This window comes from Conger conger, chromosome 10, assembly GCF_963514075.1.
Source record: "Conger conger chromosome 10, fConCon1.1, whole genome shotgun sequence".
NCBI classification, from domain to species: domain Eukaryota; kingdom Metazoa; phylum Chordata; class Actinopteri; order Anguilliformes; family Congridae; genus Conger; species Conger conger.
Window position 1 is genome coordinate 7,793,884 of NC_083769.1, and position 17,422 is coordinate 7,811,305.

Below are 17,422 nucleotides of genomic sequence, written 5' to 3' on the forward strand. Positions count from 1 at the left end.
TTTCAAACATTTTGGTTTCGGCATGTTGAAATGACAGCAGTGTGTACACAGTCAAAAAAATCTCAGAGTTTGGAGTTTGACAATTTATCTGCAACTCTGCAAATTTATCAAAATGTCGAATTTTGAGGTCTAATTCAAATGTAATAAAATGCACAGTCATTAGAAAAGGCACTTATAATTCTCAATTATGGACAAAATCAGTGGTCTTGTGTCAGGAACCTTTGGATTTAAATTGAGATATGTTTGTGCAAAAAAAAAAAAGTATCTTAATTTTTTTATACTAATCTCTTAGGGGTAATCCATAAAATAAATGGTGCAACGTAGCTATACAAAAATCAGAAGTCGGTGAGCCCGACGCCATTGCAGTAGACCTCCCAAATGGCATTGAGATTGGTTTTGAAATGGACGAGATATTGAGGTTCAAAATTGAAAGGCCAATATAAGAAGAATTTGAAAAACGATATAAAAAGGAATGAAATATCTCGCTAACAGACCTCAACATTCAGCACTAAAATGCCCTGACAAACACAATGGGACGAGATGGGGGCATATTCAGAGTGGTTTGGCCATAAGCACATGGCATGGTGGTAAATTGAAGATTTATACTGGCAGCAATGATAGGGCTGAGAACATAGCGTAGTCAAACTTGCAACTCAAAAACTACTTTAAATGTAATGACACTGCTGTTTTACATAATTGTTTTACATAGGAATATTTCAAGTCCCGTACAACGCAAGTGGCTTCAAGTCACTACGCCCAAATGCCGAAATCGAATTCCCACAACGATGCTCGCTCCATACAAATAGTAAGAAAGTATTGGCCTAAGAAAGAAGCCAATATGACAGGAATTTGAAAAACACCTGATATAAAATTGAATTCGAAATCCTGGCCCAGCTGTAAAAAAGTAAAATGATAATACTGCGTTTGGCATAGTGCAACAGCGCCCCCTGTGCAAAGACATCTTGGAAAAAAGCTAACGGGACCAGGCTCCGTAGTAATGTCATCAAACAAACAAACGCGTTTGTACAAAATATTGTGCAGTAACTATGACCGACACTGGAGTAAAACTTATATTAATTAACAACCAAAGCAAATACTACAATCTGAAACATGTTACTAACGGATGACCTTCAGGATTAAAAACGCTCTGACAGGCAGAGTAAAAAAGAACTGACTTTAAACCAATGAATCAGGGGAGAGCGCGAACACAGTCCCCACTACCAGAAATTATGCAGTCGAGATTCCCACATTTGGGGAATTCGCAGGGGTCAGCACAGCCGGAGTACAATGGCTGAGCCTCGCCCTGGGTGAACCACCTTCTTGATCATGGTATCTCCCCTGCCAGGTAAGTATGAGTTGTACACATCAGGGAAGGGAGTCCTACTCTTTAGCATACATTTTACACTGACGGGTACCACATTCTACCAGTCACTCGAGTGACCATTTCTTGCAACTTCAGCAAATCAGATGATTACCACTTTCAACCCAGTAAGTAGTTCAGATAGGTCAACTGTCTATTTTTTTCCACAATCACCTGATGTGCCTTTTTTTCTATCTTCCCACAATGCACCGGTATGAACTCCCCCAGTCAGAAAGAGTGCCCTGGATACATCACTGAATCCAGATCCCGTTTGGAGTTGTGCACTAAATGTTACAAACTACCATTCTTCAAGATACTGATGTAACAGACATCCCCAAATGGAATTACTGAGGGGTCATCTGATCTTTTGTTGGCAGCATTTGAATTAGTCTATATTTATTAGGAAAATGCACTCCACAACAACATCCTGAAAAGCCTGGTATTGCCTGGTGGTCCCTCGGAGTTCTACCCGAGCCCAGCCGTGCTTTGTACCACAGCCATTGCACTCCGGCTGTGCCGACTCCTGCAAATTCCCCGAATGTTGGCATTTTCGAATGCATAATCTCAGGGGGCTTAAAAAATATATAATGTACATGAATTGTTCAACATTGTGAAACAGCACCCCCTATACAAAACACCGTGGAAAAAGCTTACAGCACCTGGTATTCCCAGGCGGTCTCCCATCCAAGTACTAACCAGGCCCGACCCTGCTTAGCTTCCGAGATCAGACGAGATCGGGCGTATTCAGAGTGGTATGGCCGTAAGCAACAGCCGCGGTGCAAAATGCGATATTTAAACTGGTGGCAATGATATGGCTGAGAACATACCACATTCAAACTTGCAACTGCGCTCTTGATATGAAAAAATGTACTTTAAATGTAGAGATACTAACCAAGGCATAAAAACGATAAATGTATACCAACAAATGTATTTTAAGAAAAAAGTTTGCATTTGCTGAAAGCCTCAAAAGGCAGGAAATTAAATTCATCAGCCCAAACACGAACATCAGCCCGCTCTAACATCAAGGTGTATCAGCACAGACCTCTGACAACATGCTACAGCCATGTACAATATCTACTCTGTGTCAAACAACATCGGATTGTTCAACATTCAGATCGGATTGTTTAAGATTCAAACCCCTCAAATGATTCATAATCTTAGAGTAATTCTGCATATTAAAGTTAGAGGAAAATGTACTCATTTTGCACTTTTCCAACATGTGTCCTGTTTGGGACCACATTTCTCGTATCAATCTTTCAACATAGCTTGTCCATAAAGTGTGTCTTAACAAAGCAGACCTTTTTTAAACTGTAAATGGACATATACATAATTATTCATAGTTCTCAAAGTAATTGACCACTAAACAGAGTCATGGCTAACTAACTGTGCATTCACAGTCACTCAATGATAGTGTCACACACAAATCACTTTGATTCTCACTATGGGAATGAATGTTATAATGTTGCGTGTAATATAGTGCCCTCCATAATGACCAATCATTTATTTATTTGCCTCTTTAAATAACATGTGGTTTAAGTGCACATTGTCAGATTTTAACAAAGGACATGTTTCAAACATTTTGGTTTCGGCATGTTGAAATGACAGCAGTGTGTACACAGTCAAAAAAATCTCAGAGTTTGGAGTTTGACAATTTATCTGCAACTCTGCAAATTTATCAAAATGTCGAATTTTGAGGTCTAATTCAAATGTAATAAAATGCACAGTCATTAGAAAAGGCACTTATAATTCTCAATTATGGACAAAATCAGTGGTCTTGTGTCAGGAACCTTTGGATTTAAATTGAGTTATGTTTGTGCAAAAAAAAAAAAGTATCTTAATTTTTTTATACTAATCTCTTAGGGGTAATCCATAAAATAAATGGTGCAACGTAGCTATACAAAAATCAGAAGTCGGTGAGCCCGACGCCATTGCAGTAGACCTCCCAAATGGCATTGAGATTGGTTTTGAAATGGACGAGATATTGAGGTTCAAAATTGAAAGGCCAATATAAGAAGAATTTGAAAAACGATATAAAAAGGAATGAAATATCTCGCTAACAGACCTCAACATTCAGCACTAAAATGCCCTGACAAACACAATGGGACGAGATGGGGGCATATTCAGAGTGGTTTGGCCATAAGCACATGGCATGGTGCTAAATTGAAGATTTATACTGGCAGCAATGATAGGGCTGAGAACATAGCGTAGTCAAACTTGCAACTCAAAAACTACTTTAAATGTAATGACACTGCTGTTTTACATAATTGTTTTACATAGGAATATTTCAAGTCCCGTACAACGCAAGTGGCTTCAAGTCACTACGCCCAAATGCCGAAATCGAATTCCCACAACGATGCTCGCTCCATACAAATAGTAAGAAAGTATTGGCCTAAGAAAGAAGCCAATATGACAGGAATTTGAAAAACACCTGATATAAAATTGAATTCGAAATCCTGGCCCAGCTGTAAAAAAGTAAAATGATAATACTGCGTTTGGCATAGTGCAACAGCGCCCCCTGTGCAAAGACATCTTGGAAAAAAGCTAACAGGACCAGGCTCCGTAGTAATGTCATCAAACAAACAAACGCGTTTGTACAAAATATTGTGCAGTAACTATGACCGACACTGGAGTAAAACTTATATTAATTAACAACCAAAGCAAATACTACAATCTGAAACATGTTACTAACGGATGACCTTCAGGATTAAAAACACTCTGACAGGCAGAGTAAAAAAGAACTGACTTTAAACCAATGAATCAGGGGAGAGCGCGAACGCAGTCCCCACTACCAGAAATTATGCAGTCGAGATTCCCACATTTGGGGAATTTGCAGGGGTCAGCACAGCCGGAGTGCAATGGCTGAGCCTCGCCCTGGGTGAACCACCTTCTTGATCATGGTATCTCCCCTGCCAGGTAAGTATGAGTTGTACACATCAGGGAAGGGAGTCCTACTCTTTAGCATACATTTTACACTGACGGGTACCACATTCTACCAGTCACTCGAGTGACCATTTCTTGCAACTTCAGCAAATCAGATGATTACCACTTTCAACCCAGTAAGTAGTTCAGATAGGTCAACTGTCTATTTTTTTCCACAATCACCTGATGTGCCTTTTTTTCTATCTTCCCACAATGCACCGGTATGAACTCCCCCAGTCAGAAAGAGTGCCCTGGATACATCACTGAATCCAGATCCCGTTTGGAGTTGTGCACTAAATGTTACAAACTACCATTCTTCAAGATACTGATGTAACAGACATCCCCAAATGGAATTACTGAGGGGTCATCTGATCTTTTGTTGGCAGCATTTGAATTAGTCTATATTTATTAGGAAAATGCACTCCACAACAACATCCTGAAAAGCCTGGTATTGCCTGGTGGTCCCTCGGAGTTCTACCCGAGCCCAGCCGTGCTTTGTACCACAGCCATTGCACTCCGGCTGTGCCGACTCCTGCAAATTCCCCGAATGTTGGCATTTTCGAATGCATAATCTCAGGGGGCTTAAAAAATATATAATGTACATGAATTGTTCAACATTGTGAAACAGCACCCCCTATACAAAACACCGTGGAAAAAGCTTACAGCACCTGGTATTCCCAGGCGGTCTCCCATCCAAGTACTAACCAGGCCCGACCCTGCTTAGCTTCCGAGATCAGACGAGATCGGGCGTATTCAGAGTGGTATGGCCGTAAGCAACAGCCGCGGTGCAAAATGCGATATTTAAACTGGTGGCAATGATATGGCTGAGAACATACCACATTCAAACTTGCAACTGCGCTCTTGATATGAAAAAATGTACTTTAAATGTAGAGATACTAACCAAGGCATAAAAACGATAAATGTATACCAACAAATGTATTTTAAGAAAAAAGTTTGCATTTGCTGAAAGCCTCAAAAGGCAGGAAATTAAATTCATCAGCCCAAACACGAACATCAGCCCGCTCTAACATCAAGGTGTATCAGCACAGACCTCTGACAACATGCTACAGCCATGTACAATATCTACTCTGTGTCAAACAACATCGGATTGTTCAACATTCAGATCGGATTGTTTAAGATTCAAACCCCTCAAATGATTCATAATCTTAGAGTAATTCTGCATATTAAAGTTAGAGGAAAATGTACTCATTTTGCACTTTTCCAACATGTGTCCTGTTTGGGACCACATTTCTCGTATCAATCTTTCAACATAGCTTGTCCATAAAGTGTGTCTTAACAAAGCAGACCTTTTTTAAACTGTAAATGGACATATACATAATTATTCATAGTTCTCAAAGTAATTGACCACTAAACAGAGTCATGGCTAACTAACTGTGCATTCACAGTCACTCAATGATAGTGTCACACACAAATCACTTTGATTCTCACTATGGGAATGAATGTTATAATGTTGCGTGTAATATAGTGCCCTCCATAATGACCAATCATTTATTTATTTGCCTCTTTAAATAACATGTGGTTTAAGTGCACATTGTCAGATTTTAACAAAGGACATGTTTCAAACATTTTGGTTTCGGCATGTTGAAATGACAGCAGTGTGTACACAGTCAAAAAAATCTCAGAGTTTGGAGTTTGACAATTTATCTGCAACTCTGCAAATTTATCAAAATGTCGAATTTTGAGGTCTAATTCAAATGTAATAAAATGCACAGTCATTAGAAAAGGCACTTATAATTCTCAATTATGGACAAAATCAGTGGTCTTGTGTCAGGAACCTTTGGATTTAAATTGAGTTATGTTTGTGCAAAAAAAAAAGTATCTTAATTTTTTTATACTAATCTCTTAGGGGTAATCCATAAAATAAATGGTGCAACGTAGCTATACAAAAATCAGAAGTCGGTGAGCCCGACGCCATTGCAGTAGACCTCCCAAATGGCATTGAGATTGGTTTTGAAATGGACGAGATATTGAGGTTCAAAATTGAAAGGCCAATATAAGAAGAATTTGAAAAACGATATAAAAAGGAATGAAATATCTCGCTAACAGACCTCAACATTCAGCACTAAAATGCCCTGACAAACACAATGGGACGAGATGGGGGCATATTCAGAGTGGTTTGGCCATAAGCACATGGCATGGTGGTAAATTGAAGATTTATACTGGCAGCAATGATAGGGCTGAGAACATAGCGTAGTCAAACTTGCAACTCAAAAACTACTTTAAATGTAATGACACTGCTGTTTTACATAATTGTTTTACATAGGAATATTTCAAGTCCCGTACAACGCAAGTGGCTTCAAGTCACTACGCCCAAATGCCGAAATCGAATTCCCACAACGATGCTCGCTCCATACAAATAGTAAGAAAGTATTGGCCTAAGAAAGAAGCCAATATGACAGGAATTTGAAAAACACCTGATATAAAATTGAATTCGAAATCCTGGCCCAGCTGTAAAAAAGTAAAATGATAATACTGCGTTTGGCATAGTGCAACAGCGCCCCCTGTGCAAAGACATCTTGGAAAAAAGCTAACGGGACCAGGCTCCGTAGTAATGTCATCAAACAAACAAACGCGTTTGTACAAAATATTGTGCAGTAACTATGACCGACACTGGAGTAAAACTTATATTAATTAACAACCAAAGCAAATACTACAATCTGAAACATGTTACTAACGGATGACCTTCAGGATTAAAAACGCTCTGACAGGCAGAGTAAAAAAGAACTGACTTTAAACCAATGAATCAGGGGAGAGCGCGAACGCAGTCCCCACTACCAGAAATTATGCAGTCGAGATTCCCACATTTGGGGAATTCGCAGGGGTCAGCACAGCCGGAGTGCAATGGCTGAGCCTCGCCCTGGGTGAACCACCTTCTTGATCATGGTATCTCCCCTGCCAGGTAAGTATGAGTTGTACACATCAGGGAAGGGAGTCCTACTCTTTAGCATACATTTTACACTGACGGGTACCACATTCTACCAGTCACTCGAGTGACCATTTCTTGCAACTTCAGCAAATCAGATGATTACCACTTTCAACCCAGTAAGTAGTTCAGATAGGTCAACTGTCTATTTTTTTCCACAATCACCTGATGTGCCTTTTTTTCTATCTTCCCACAATGCACCGGTATGAACTCCCCCAGTCAGAAAGAGTGCCCTGGATACATCACTGAATCCAGATCCCGTTTGGAGTTGTGCACTAAATGTTACAAACTACCATTCTTCAAGATACTGATGTAACAGACATCCCCAAATGGAATTACTGAGGGGTCATCTGATCTTTTGTTGGCAGCATTTGAATTAGTCTATATTTATTAGGAAAATGCACTCCACAACAACATCCTGAAAAGCCTGGTATTGCCTGGTGGTCCCTCGGAGTTCTACCCGAGCCCAGCCGTGCTTTGTACCACAGCCATTGCACTCCGGCTGTGCCGACTCCTGCAAATTCCCCGAATGTTGGCATTTTCGAATGCATAATCTCAGGGGGCTTAAAAAATATATAATGTACATGAATTGTTCAACATTGTGAAACAGCACCCCCTATACAAAACACCGTGGAAAAAGCTTACAGCACCTGGTATTCCCAGGCGGTCTCCCATCCAAGTACTAACCAGGCCCGACCCTGCTTAGCTTCCGAGATCAGACGAGATCGGGCGTATTCAGAGTGGTATGGCCGTAAGCAACAGCCGCGGTGCAAAATGCGATATTTAAACTGGTGGCAATGATATGGCTGAGAACATACCACATTCAAACTTGCAACTGCGCTCTTGATATGAAAAAATGTACTTTAAATGTAGAGATACTAACCAAGGCATAAAAACGATAAATGTATACCAACAAATGTATTTTAAGAAAAAAGTTTGCATTTGCTGAAAGCCTCAAAAGGCAGGAAATTAAATTCATCAGCCCAAACACGAACATCAGCCCGCTCTAACATCAAGGTGTATCAGCACAGACCTCTGACAACATGCTACAGCCATGTACAATATCTACTCTGTGTCAAACAACATCGGATTGTTCAACATTCAGATCGGATTGTTTAAGATTCAAACCCCTCAAATGATTCATAATCTTAGAGTAATTCTGCATATTAAAGTTAGAGGAAAATGTACTCATTTTGCACTTTTCCAACATGTGTCCTGTTTGGGACCACATTTCTCGTATCAATCTTTCAACATAGCTTGTCCATAAAGTGTGTCTTAACAAAGCAGACCTTTTTTAAACTGTAAATGGACATATACATAATTATTCATAGTTCTCAAAGTAATTGACCACTAAACAGAGTCATGGCTAACTAACTGTGCATTCACAGTCACTCAATGATAGTGTCACACACAAATCACTTTGATTCTCACTATGGGAATGAATGTTATAATGTTGCGTGTAATATAGTGCCCTCCATAATGACCAATCATTTATTTATTTGCCTCTTTAAATAACATGTGGTTTAAGTGCACATTGTCAGATTTTAACAAAGGACATGTTTCAAACATTTTGGTTTCGGCATGTTGAAATGACAGCAGTGTGTACACAGTCAAAAAAATCTCAGAGTTTGGAGTTTGACAATTTATCTGCAACTCTGCAAATTTATCAAAATGTCGAATTTTGAGGTCTAATTCAAATGTAATAAAATGCACAGTCATTAGAAAAGGCACTTATAATTCTCAATTATGGACAAAATCAGTGGTCTTGTGTCAGGAACCTTTGGATTTAAATTGAGTTATGTTTGTGCAAAAAAAAAAGTATCTTAATTTTTTTATACTAATCTCTTAGGGGTAATCCATAAAATAAATGGTGCAACGTAGCTATACAAAAATCAGAAGTCGGTGAGCCCGACGCCATTGCAGTAGACCTCCCAAATGGCATTGAGATTGGTTTTGAAATGGACGAGATATTGAGGTTCAAAATTGAAAGGCCAATATAAGAAGAATTTGAAAAACGATATAAAAAGGAATGAAATATCTCGCTAACAGACCTCAACATTCAGCACTAAAATGCCCTGACAAACACAATGGGACGAGATGGGGGCATATTCAGAGTGGTTTGGCCATAAGCACATGGCATGGTGCTAAATTGAAGATTTATACTGGCAGCAATGATAGGGCTGAGAACATAGCGTAGTCAAACTTGCAACTCAAAAACTACTTTAAATGTAATGACACTGCTGTTTTACATAATTGTTTTACATAGGAATATTTCAAGTCCCGTACAACGCAAGTGGCTTCAAGTCACTACGCCCAAATGCCGAAATCGAATTCCCACAACGATGCTCGCTCCATACAAATAGTAAGAAAGTATTGGCCTAAGAAAGAAGCCAATATGACAGGAATTTGAAAAACACCTGATATAAAATTGAATTGAAATCCTGGCCCAGCTGTAAAAAAGTAAAATGATAATACTGCGTTTGGCATAGTGCAACAGCGCCCCCTGTGCAAAGACATCTTGGAAAAAAGCTAACGGGACCAGGCTCCGTAGTAATGTCATCAAACAAACAAACGCGTTTGTACAAAATATTGTGCAGTAACTATGACCGACACTGGAGTAAAACTTATATTAATTAACAACCAAAGCAAATACTACAATCTGAAACATGTTACTAACGGATGACCTTCAGGATTAAAAACGCTCTGACAGGCAGAATAAAAAAGAACTGACTTTAAACCAATGAATCAGGGGAGAGCGCGAACGCAGTCCCCACTACCAGAAATTATGCAGTCGAGATTCCCACATTTGGGGAATTCGCAGGGGTCAGCACAGCCGGAGTGCAATGGCTGAGCCTCGCCCTGGGTGAACCACCTTCTTGATCATGGTATCTCCCCTGCCAGGTAAGTATGAGTTGTACACATCAGGGAAGGGAGTCCTACTCTTTAGCATACATTTTACACTGACGGGTACCACATTCTACCAGTCACTCGAGTGACCATTTCTTGCAACTTCAGCAAATCAGATGATTACCACTTTCAACCCAGTAAGTAGTTCAGATAGGTCAACTGTCTATTTTTTTCCACAATCACCTGATGTGCCTTTTTTTCTATCTTCCCACAATGCACCGGTATGAACTCCCCCAGTCAGAAAGAGTGCCCTGGATACATCACTGAATCCAGATCCCGTTTGGAGTTGTGCACTAAATGTTACAAACTACCATTCTTCAAGATACTGATGTAACAGACATCCCCAAATGGAATTACTGAGGGGTCATCTGATCTTTTGTTGGCAGCATTTGAATTAGTCTATATTTATTAGGAAAATGCACTCCACAACAACATCCTGAAAAGCCTGGTATTGCCTGGTGGTCCCTCGGAGTTCTACCCGAGCCCAGCCGTGCTTTGTACCACAGCCATTGCACTCCGGCTGTGCCGACTCCTGCAAATTCCCCGAATGTTGGCATTTTCGAATGCATAATCTCAGGGGGCTTAAAAAATATATAATGTACATGAATTGTTCAATATTGTGAAACAGCACCCCCTATACAAAACACCGTGGAAAAAGCTTACAGCACCTGGTATTCCCAGGCGGTCTCCCATCCAAGTACTAACCAGGCCCGACCCTGCTTAGCTTCCGAGATCAGACGAGATCGGGCGTATTCAGAGTGGTATGGCCGTAAGCAACAGCTGCGGTGCAAAATGCGATATTTAAACTGGTGGCAATGATATGGCTGAGAACATACCACATTCAAACTTGCAACTGCGCTCTTGATATGAAAAAATGTACTTTAAATGTAGAGATACTAACCAAGGCATAAAAACGATAAATGTATACCAACAAATGTATTTTAAGAAAAAAGTTTGCATTTGCTGAAAGCCTCAAAAGGCAGGAAATTAAATTCATCAGCCCAAACACGAACATCAGCCCGCTCTAACATCAAGGTGTATCAGCACAGACCTCTGACAACATGCTACAGCCATGTACAATATCTACTCTGTGTCAAACAACATCGGATTGTTCAACATTCAGATCGGATTGTTTAAGATTCAAACCCCTCAAATGATTCATAATCTTAGAGTAATTCTGCATATTAAAGTTACAGGAAAATGTACTCATTTTGCACTTTTCCAACATGTGTCCTGTTTGGGACCACATTTCTCGTATCAATCTTTCAACATAGCTTGTCCATAAAGTGTGTCTTAACAAAGCAGACCTTTTTTAAACTGTAAATGGACATATACATAATTATTCATAGTTCTCAAAGTAATTGACCACTAAACAGAGTCATGGCTAACTAACTGTGCATTCACCGTCACTCAATGATAGTGTCACACACAAATCACTTTGATTCTCACTATGGGAATGAATGTTATAATGTTGCGTGTAATATAGTGCCCTCCATAATGACCAATCATTTATTTATTTGCCTCTTTAAATAACATGTGGTTTAAGTGCACATTGTCAGATTTTAACAAAGGACATGTTTCAAACATTTTGGTTTCGGCATGTTGAAATGACAGCAGTGTGTACACAGTCAAAAAAATCTCAGAGTTTGGAGTTTGACAATTTATCTGCAACTCTGCAAATTTATCAAAATGTCGAATTTTGAGGTCTAATTCAAATGTAATAAAATGCACAGTCATTAGAAAAGGCACTTATAATTCTCAATTATGGACAAAATCAGTGGTCTTGTGTCAGGAACCTTTGGATTTAAATTGAGTTATGTTTGTGCAAAAAAAAAAGTATCTTAATTTTTTTATACTAATCTCTTAGGGGTAATCCATAAAATAAATGGTGCAACGTAGCTATACAAAAATCAGAAGTCGGTGAGCCCGACGCCATTGCAGTAGACCTCCCAAATGGCATTGAGATTGGTTTTGAAATGGACGAGATATTGAGGTTCAAAATTGAAAGGCCAATATAAGAAGAATTTGAAAAACGATATAAAAAGGAATGAAATATCTCGCTAACAGACCTCAACATTCAGCACTAAAATGCCCTGACAAACACAATGGGACGAGATGGGGGCATATTCAGAGTGGTTTGGCCATAAGCACATGGCATGGTGCTAAATTGAAGATTTATACTGGCAGCAATGATAGGGCTGAGAACATAGCGTAGTCAAACTTGCAACTCAAAAACTACTTTAAATGTAATGACACTGCTGTTTTACATAATTGTTTTACATAGGAATATTTCAAGTCCCGTACAACGCAAGTGGCTTCAAGTCACTACGCCCAAATGCCGAAATCGAATTCCCACAACGATGCTCGCTCCATACAAATAGTAAGAAAGTATTGGCCTAAGAAAGAAGCCAATATGACAGGAATTTGAAAAACACCTGATATAAAATTGAATTCGAAATCCTGGCCCAGCTGTAAAAAAGTAAAATGATAATACTGCGTTTGGCATAGTGCAACAGCGCCCCCTGTGCAAAGACATCTTGGAAAAAAGCTAACGGGACCAGGCTCCGTAGTAATGTCATCAAACAAACAAACGCGTTTGTACAAAATATTGTGCAGTAACTATGACCGACACTGGAGTAAAACTTATATTAATTAACAACCAAAGCAAATACTACAATCTGAAACATGTTACTAACGGATGACCTTCAGGATTAAAAACGCTCTGACAGGCAGAGTAAAAAAGAACTGACTTTAAACCAATGAATCAGGGGAGAGCGCGAACGCAGTCCCCACTACCAGAAATTATGCAGTCGAGATTCCCACATTTGGGGAATTCGCAGGGGTCAGCACAGCCGGAGTGCAATGGCTGAGCCTCGCCCTGGGTGAACCACCTTCTTGATCATGGTATCTCCCCTGCCAGGTAAGTATGAGTTGTACACATCAGGGAAGGGAGTCCTACTCTTTAGCATACATTTTACACTGACGGGTACCACATTCTACCAGTCACTCGAGTGACCATTTCTTGCAACTTCAGCAAATCAGATGATTACCACTTTCAACCCAGTAAGTAGTTCAGATAGGTCAACTGTCTATTTTTTTCCACAATCACCTGATGTGCCTTTTTTTCTATCTTCCCACAATGCACCGGTATGAACTCCCCCAGTCAGAAAGAGTGCCCTGGATACATCACTGAATCCAGATCCCGTTTGGAGTTGTGCACTAAATGTTACAAACTACCATTCTTCAAGATACTGATGTAACAGACATCCCCAAATGGAATTACTGAGGGGTCATCTGATCTTTTGTTGGCAGCATTTGAATTAGTCTATATTTATTAGGAAAATGCACTCCACAACAACATCCTGAAAAGCCTGGTATTGCCTGGTGGTCCCTCGGAGTTCTACCCGAGCCCAGCCGTGCTTTGTACCACAGCCATTGCACTCCGGCTGTGCCGACTCCTGCAAATTCCCCGAATGTTGGCATTTTCGAATGCATAATCTCAGGGGGCTTAAAAAATATATAATGTACATGAATTGTTCAACATTGTGAAACAGCACCCCCTATACAAAACACCGTGGAAAAAGCTTACAGCACCTGGTATTCCCAGGCGGTCTCCCATCCAAGTACTAACCAGGCCCGACCCTGCTTAGCTTCCGAGATCAGACGAGATCAGGCGTATTCAGAGTGGTATGGCCGTAAGCAACAGCCGCGGTGCAAAATGCGATATTTAAACTGGTGGCAATGATATGGCTGAGAACATACCACATTCAAACTTGCAACTGCGCTCTTGATATGAAAAAATGTACTTTAAATGTAGAGATACTAACCAAGGCATAAAAACGATAAATGTATACCAACAAATGTATTTTAAGAAAAAAGTTTGCATTTGCTGAAAGCCTCAAAAGACAGGAAATTAAATTCATCAGCCCAAACACGAACATCAAGGTGTATCAGCACAGACCTCTGACAACATGCTACAGCCATGTACAATATCTACTCTGTGTCAAACAACATCGGATTGTTCAACATTCAGATCGGATTGTTTAAGATTCAAACCCCTCAAATGATTCATAATCTTAGAGTAATTCTGCATATTAAAGTTAGAGGAAAATGTACTCATTTTGCACTTTTCCAACATGTGTCCTGTTTGGGACCACATTTCTCGTATCAATCTTTCAACATAGCTTGTCCATAAAGTGTGTCTTAACAAAGCAGACCTTTTTTAAACTGTAAATGGACATATACATAATTATTCATAGTTCTCAAAGTAATTGACCACTAAACAGAGTCATGGCTAACTAACTGTGCATTCACAGTCACTCAATGATAGTGTCACACACAAATCACTTTGATTCTCACTATGGGAATGAATGTTATAATGTTGCGTGTAATATAGTGCCCTCCATAATGACCAATCATTTATTTATTTGCCTCTTTAAATAACATGTGGTTTAAGTGCACATTGTCAGATTTTAACAAAGGACATGTTTCAAACATTTTGGTTTCGGCATGTTGAAATGACAGCAGTGTGTACACAGTCAAAAAAATCTCAGAGTTTGGAGTTTGACAATTTATCTGCAACTCTGCAAATTTATCAAAATGTCGAATTTTGAGGTCTAATTCAAATGTAATAAAATGCACAGTCATTAGAAAAGGCACTTATAATTCTCAATTATGGACAAAATCAGTGGTCTTGTGTCAGGAACCTTTGGATTTAAATTGAGTTATGTTTGTGCAAAAAAAAAAGTATCTTAATTTTTTTATACTAATCTCTTAGGGGTAATCCATAAAATAAATGGTGCAACGTAGCTATACAAAAATCAGAAGTCGGTGAGCCCGACGCCATTGCAGTAGACCTCCCAAATGGCATTGAGATTGGTTTTGAAATGGACGAGATATTGAGGTTCAAAATTGAAAGGCCAATATAAGAAGAATTTGAAAAACGATATAAAAAGGAATGAAATATCTCGCTAACAGACCTCAACATTCAGCACTAAAATGCCCTGACAAACACAATGGGACGAGATGGGGGCATATTCAGAGTGGTTTGGCCATAAGCACATGGCATGGTGCTAAATTGAAGATTTATACTGGCAGCAATGATAGGGCTGAGAACATAGCGTAGTCAAACTTGCAACTCAAAAACTACTTTAAATGTAATGACACTGCTGTTTTACATAATTGTTTTACATAGGAATATTTCAAGTCCCGTACAACGCAAGTGGCTTCAAGTCACTACGCCCAAATGCCGAAATCGAATTCCCACAACGATGCTCGCTCCATACAAATAGTAAGAAAGTATTGGCCTAAGAAAGAAGCCAATATGACAGGAATTTGAAAAACACCTGATATAAAATTGAATTCGAAATCCTGGCCCAGCTGTAAAAAAGTAAAATGATAATACTGCGTTTGGCATAGTGCAACAGCGCCCCCTGTGCAAAGACATCTTGGAAAAAAGCTAACGGGACCAGGCTCCGTAGTAATGTCATCAAACAAACAAACGCGTTTGTACAAAATATTGTGCAGTAACTATGACCGACACTGGAGTAAAACTTATATTAATTAACAACCAAAGCAAATACTACAATCTGAAACATGTTACTAACGGATGACCTTCAGGATTAAAAACGCTCTGACAGGCAGAGTAAAAAAGAACTGACTTTAAACCAATGAATCAGGGGAGAGCGCGAACGCAGTCCCCACTACCAGAAATTATGCAGTCGAGATTCCCACATTTGGGGAATTCGCAGGGGTCAGCACAGCCGGAGTGCAATGGCTGAGCCTCGCCCTGGGTGAACCACCTTCTTGATCATGGTATCTCCCCTGCCAGGTAAGTATGAGTTGTACACATCAGGGAAGGGAGTCCTACTCTTTAGCATACATTTTACACTGACGGGTACCACATTCTACCAGTCACTCGAGTGACCATTTCTTGCAACTTCAGCAAATCAGATGATTACCACTTTCAACCCAGTAAGTAGTTCAGATAGGTCAACTGTCTATTTTTTTCCACAATCACCTGATGTGCCTTTTTTTCTATCTTCCCACAATGCACCGGTATGAACTCCCCCAGTCAGAAAGAGTGCCCTGGATACATCACTGAATCCAGATCCCGTTTGGAGTTGTGCACTAAATGTTACAAACTACCATTCTTCAAGATACTGATGTAACAGACATCCCCAAATGGAATTACTGAGGGGTCATCTGATCTTTTGTTGGCAGCATTTGAATTAGTCTATATTTATTAGGAAAATGCACTCCACAACAACATCCTGAAAAGCCTGGTATTGCCTGGTGGTCCCTCGGAGTTCTACCCGAGCCCAGCCGTGCTTTGTACCACAGCCATTGCACTCCGGCTGTGCCGACTCCTGCAAATTCCCCGAATGTTGGCATTTTCGAATGCATAATCTCAGGGGGCTTAAAAAATATATAATGTACATGAATTGTTCAACATTGTGAAACAGCACCCCCTATACAAAACACCGTGGAAAAAGCTTACAGCACCTGGTATTCCCAGGCGGTCTCCCATCCAAGTACTAACCAGGCCCGACCCTGCTTAGCTTCCGAGATCAGACGAGATCAGGCGTATTCAGAGTGGTATGGCCGTAAGCAACAGCCGCGGTGCAAAATGCGATATTTAAACTGGTGGCAATGATATGGCTGAGAACATACCACATTCAAACTTGCAACTGCGCTCTTGATATGAAAAAATGTACTTTAAATGTAGAGATACTAACCAAGGCATAAAAACGATAAATGTATACCAACAAATGTATTTTAAGAAAAAAGTTTGCATTTGCTGAAAGCCTCAAAAGACAGGAAATTAAATTCATCAGCCCAAACACGAACATCAAGGTGTATCAGCACAGACCTCTGACAACATGCTACAGCCATGTACAATATCTACTCTGTGTCAAACAACATCGGATTGTTCAACATTCAGATCGGATTGTTTAAGATTCAAACCCCTCAAATGATTCATAATCTTAGAGTAATTCTGCATATTAAAGTTAGAGGAAAATGTACTCATTTTGCACTTTTCCAACATGTGTCCTGTTTGGGACCACATTTCTCGTATCAATCTTTCAACATAGCTTGTCCATAAAGTGTGTCTTAACATAGCAGACCTTTTTTAAACTGTAAATGGACATATACATAATTATTCATAGTTCTCAAAGTAATTGACCACTAAACAGAGTCATGGCTAACTAACTGTGCATTCACAGTCACTCAATGATAGTGTCACACACAAATCACTTTGATTCTCACTATGGGAATGAATGTTATAATGT

At 39.7% G+C, this 17,422-nt stretch overlaps 12 non-coding genes across 12 annotated transcripts; all 12 read right to left on the bottom strand.

Annotated features, from left to right (window-relative positions):
* Nucleotides 1-1,191: 1,191 nt before the first annotated feature.
* On the bottom strand, nucleotides 1,192-1,353 carry LOC133139734 (U1 spliceosomal RNA). Its single transcript, XR_009709904.1, has one exon. It is a non-coding gene; the product is annotated as a U1 spliceosomal RNA (small nuclear RNA).
* Nucleotides 1,354-2,007: 654 nt separating this feature from the next.
* On the bottom strand, nucleotides 2,008-2,126 carry LOC133139785 (5S ribosomal RNA). The gene has a single exon (XR_009709946.1). It is a non-coding gene; the product is annotated as a 5S ribosomal RNA (ribosomal RNA).
* Nucleotides 2,127-4,119: 1,993 nt separating this feature from the next.
* Nucleotides 4,120-4,281, bottom strand: LOC133139735 (U1 spliceosomal RNA). Its single transcript, XR_009709905.1, has one exon. It is a non-coding gene; the product is annotated as a U1 spliceosomal RNA (small nuclear RNA).
* Nucleotides 4,282-4,935: 654 nt separating this feature from the next.
* LOC133139786 (5S ribosomal RNA) lies at nucleotides 4,936-5,054 on the bottom strand. Its single transcript, XR_009709947.1, has one exon. It is a non-coding gene; the product is annotated as a 5S ribosomal RNA (ribosomal RNA).
* Nucleotides 5,055-7,045: 1,991 nt separating this feature from the next.
* On the bottom strand, nucleotides 7,046-7,207 carry LOC133139708 (U1 spliceosomal RNA). The gene has a single exon (XR_009709879.1). It is a non-coding gene; the product is annotated as a U1 spliceosomal RNA (small nuclear RNA).
* A 654-nt stretch (nucleotides 7,208-7,861) lies between these two features.
* Nucleotides 7,862-7,980, bottom strand: LOC133139787 (5S ribosomal RNA). The gene has a single exon (XR_009709948.1). It is a non-coding gene; the product is annotated as a 5S ribosomal RNA (ribosomal RNA).
* Nucleotides 7,981-9,970: 1,990 nt separating this feature from the next.
* LOC133139709 (U1 spliceosomal RNA) lies at nucleotides 9,971-10,132 on the bottom strand. Its single transcript, XR_009709880.1, has one exon. It is a non-coding gene; the product is annotated as a U1 spliceosomal RNA (small nuclear RNA).
* Nucleotides 10,133-10,786: 654 nt separating this feature from the next.
* LOC133139788 (5S ribosomal RNA) lies at nucleotides 10,787-10,905 on the bottom strand. Its single transcript, XR_009709949.1, has one exon. It is a non-coding gene; the product is annotated as a 5S ribosomal RNA (ribosomal RNA).
* Nucleotides 10,906-12,896: 1,991 nt separating this feature from the next.
* On the bottom strand, nucleotides 12,897-13,058 carry LOC133139710 (U1 spliceosomal RNA). Its single transcript, XR_009709881.1, has one exon. It is a non-coding gene; the product is annotated as a U1 spliceosomal RNA (small nuclear RNA).
* Nucleotides 13,059-13,712: 654 nt separating this feature from the next.
* Nucleotides 13,713-13,831, bottom strand: LOC133139655 (5S ribosomal RNA). Its single transcript, XR_009709829.1, has one exon. It is a non-coding gene; the product is annotated as a 5S ribosomal RNA (ribosomal RNA).
* Nucleotides 13,832-15,806: 1,975 nt separating this feature from the next.
* On the bottom strand, nucleotides 15,807-15,968 carry LOC133139711 (U1 spliceosomal RNA). Its single transcript, XR_009709882.1, has one exon. It is a non-coding gene; the product is annotated as a U1 spliceosomal RNA (small nuclear RNA).
* Nucleotides 15,969-16,622: 654 nt separating this feature from the next.
* LOC133139656 (5S ribosomal RNA) lies at nucleotides 16,623-16,741 on the bottom strand. The gene has a single exon (XR_009709830.1). It is a non-coding gene; the product is annotated as a 5S ribosomal RNA (ribosomal RNA).
* Between the last annotated feature and the right edge of the window lie 681 nt (nucleotides 16,742-17,422).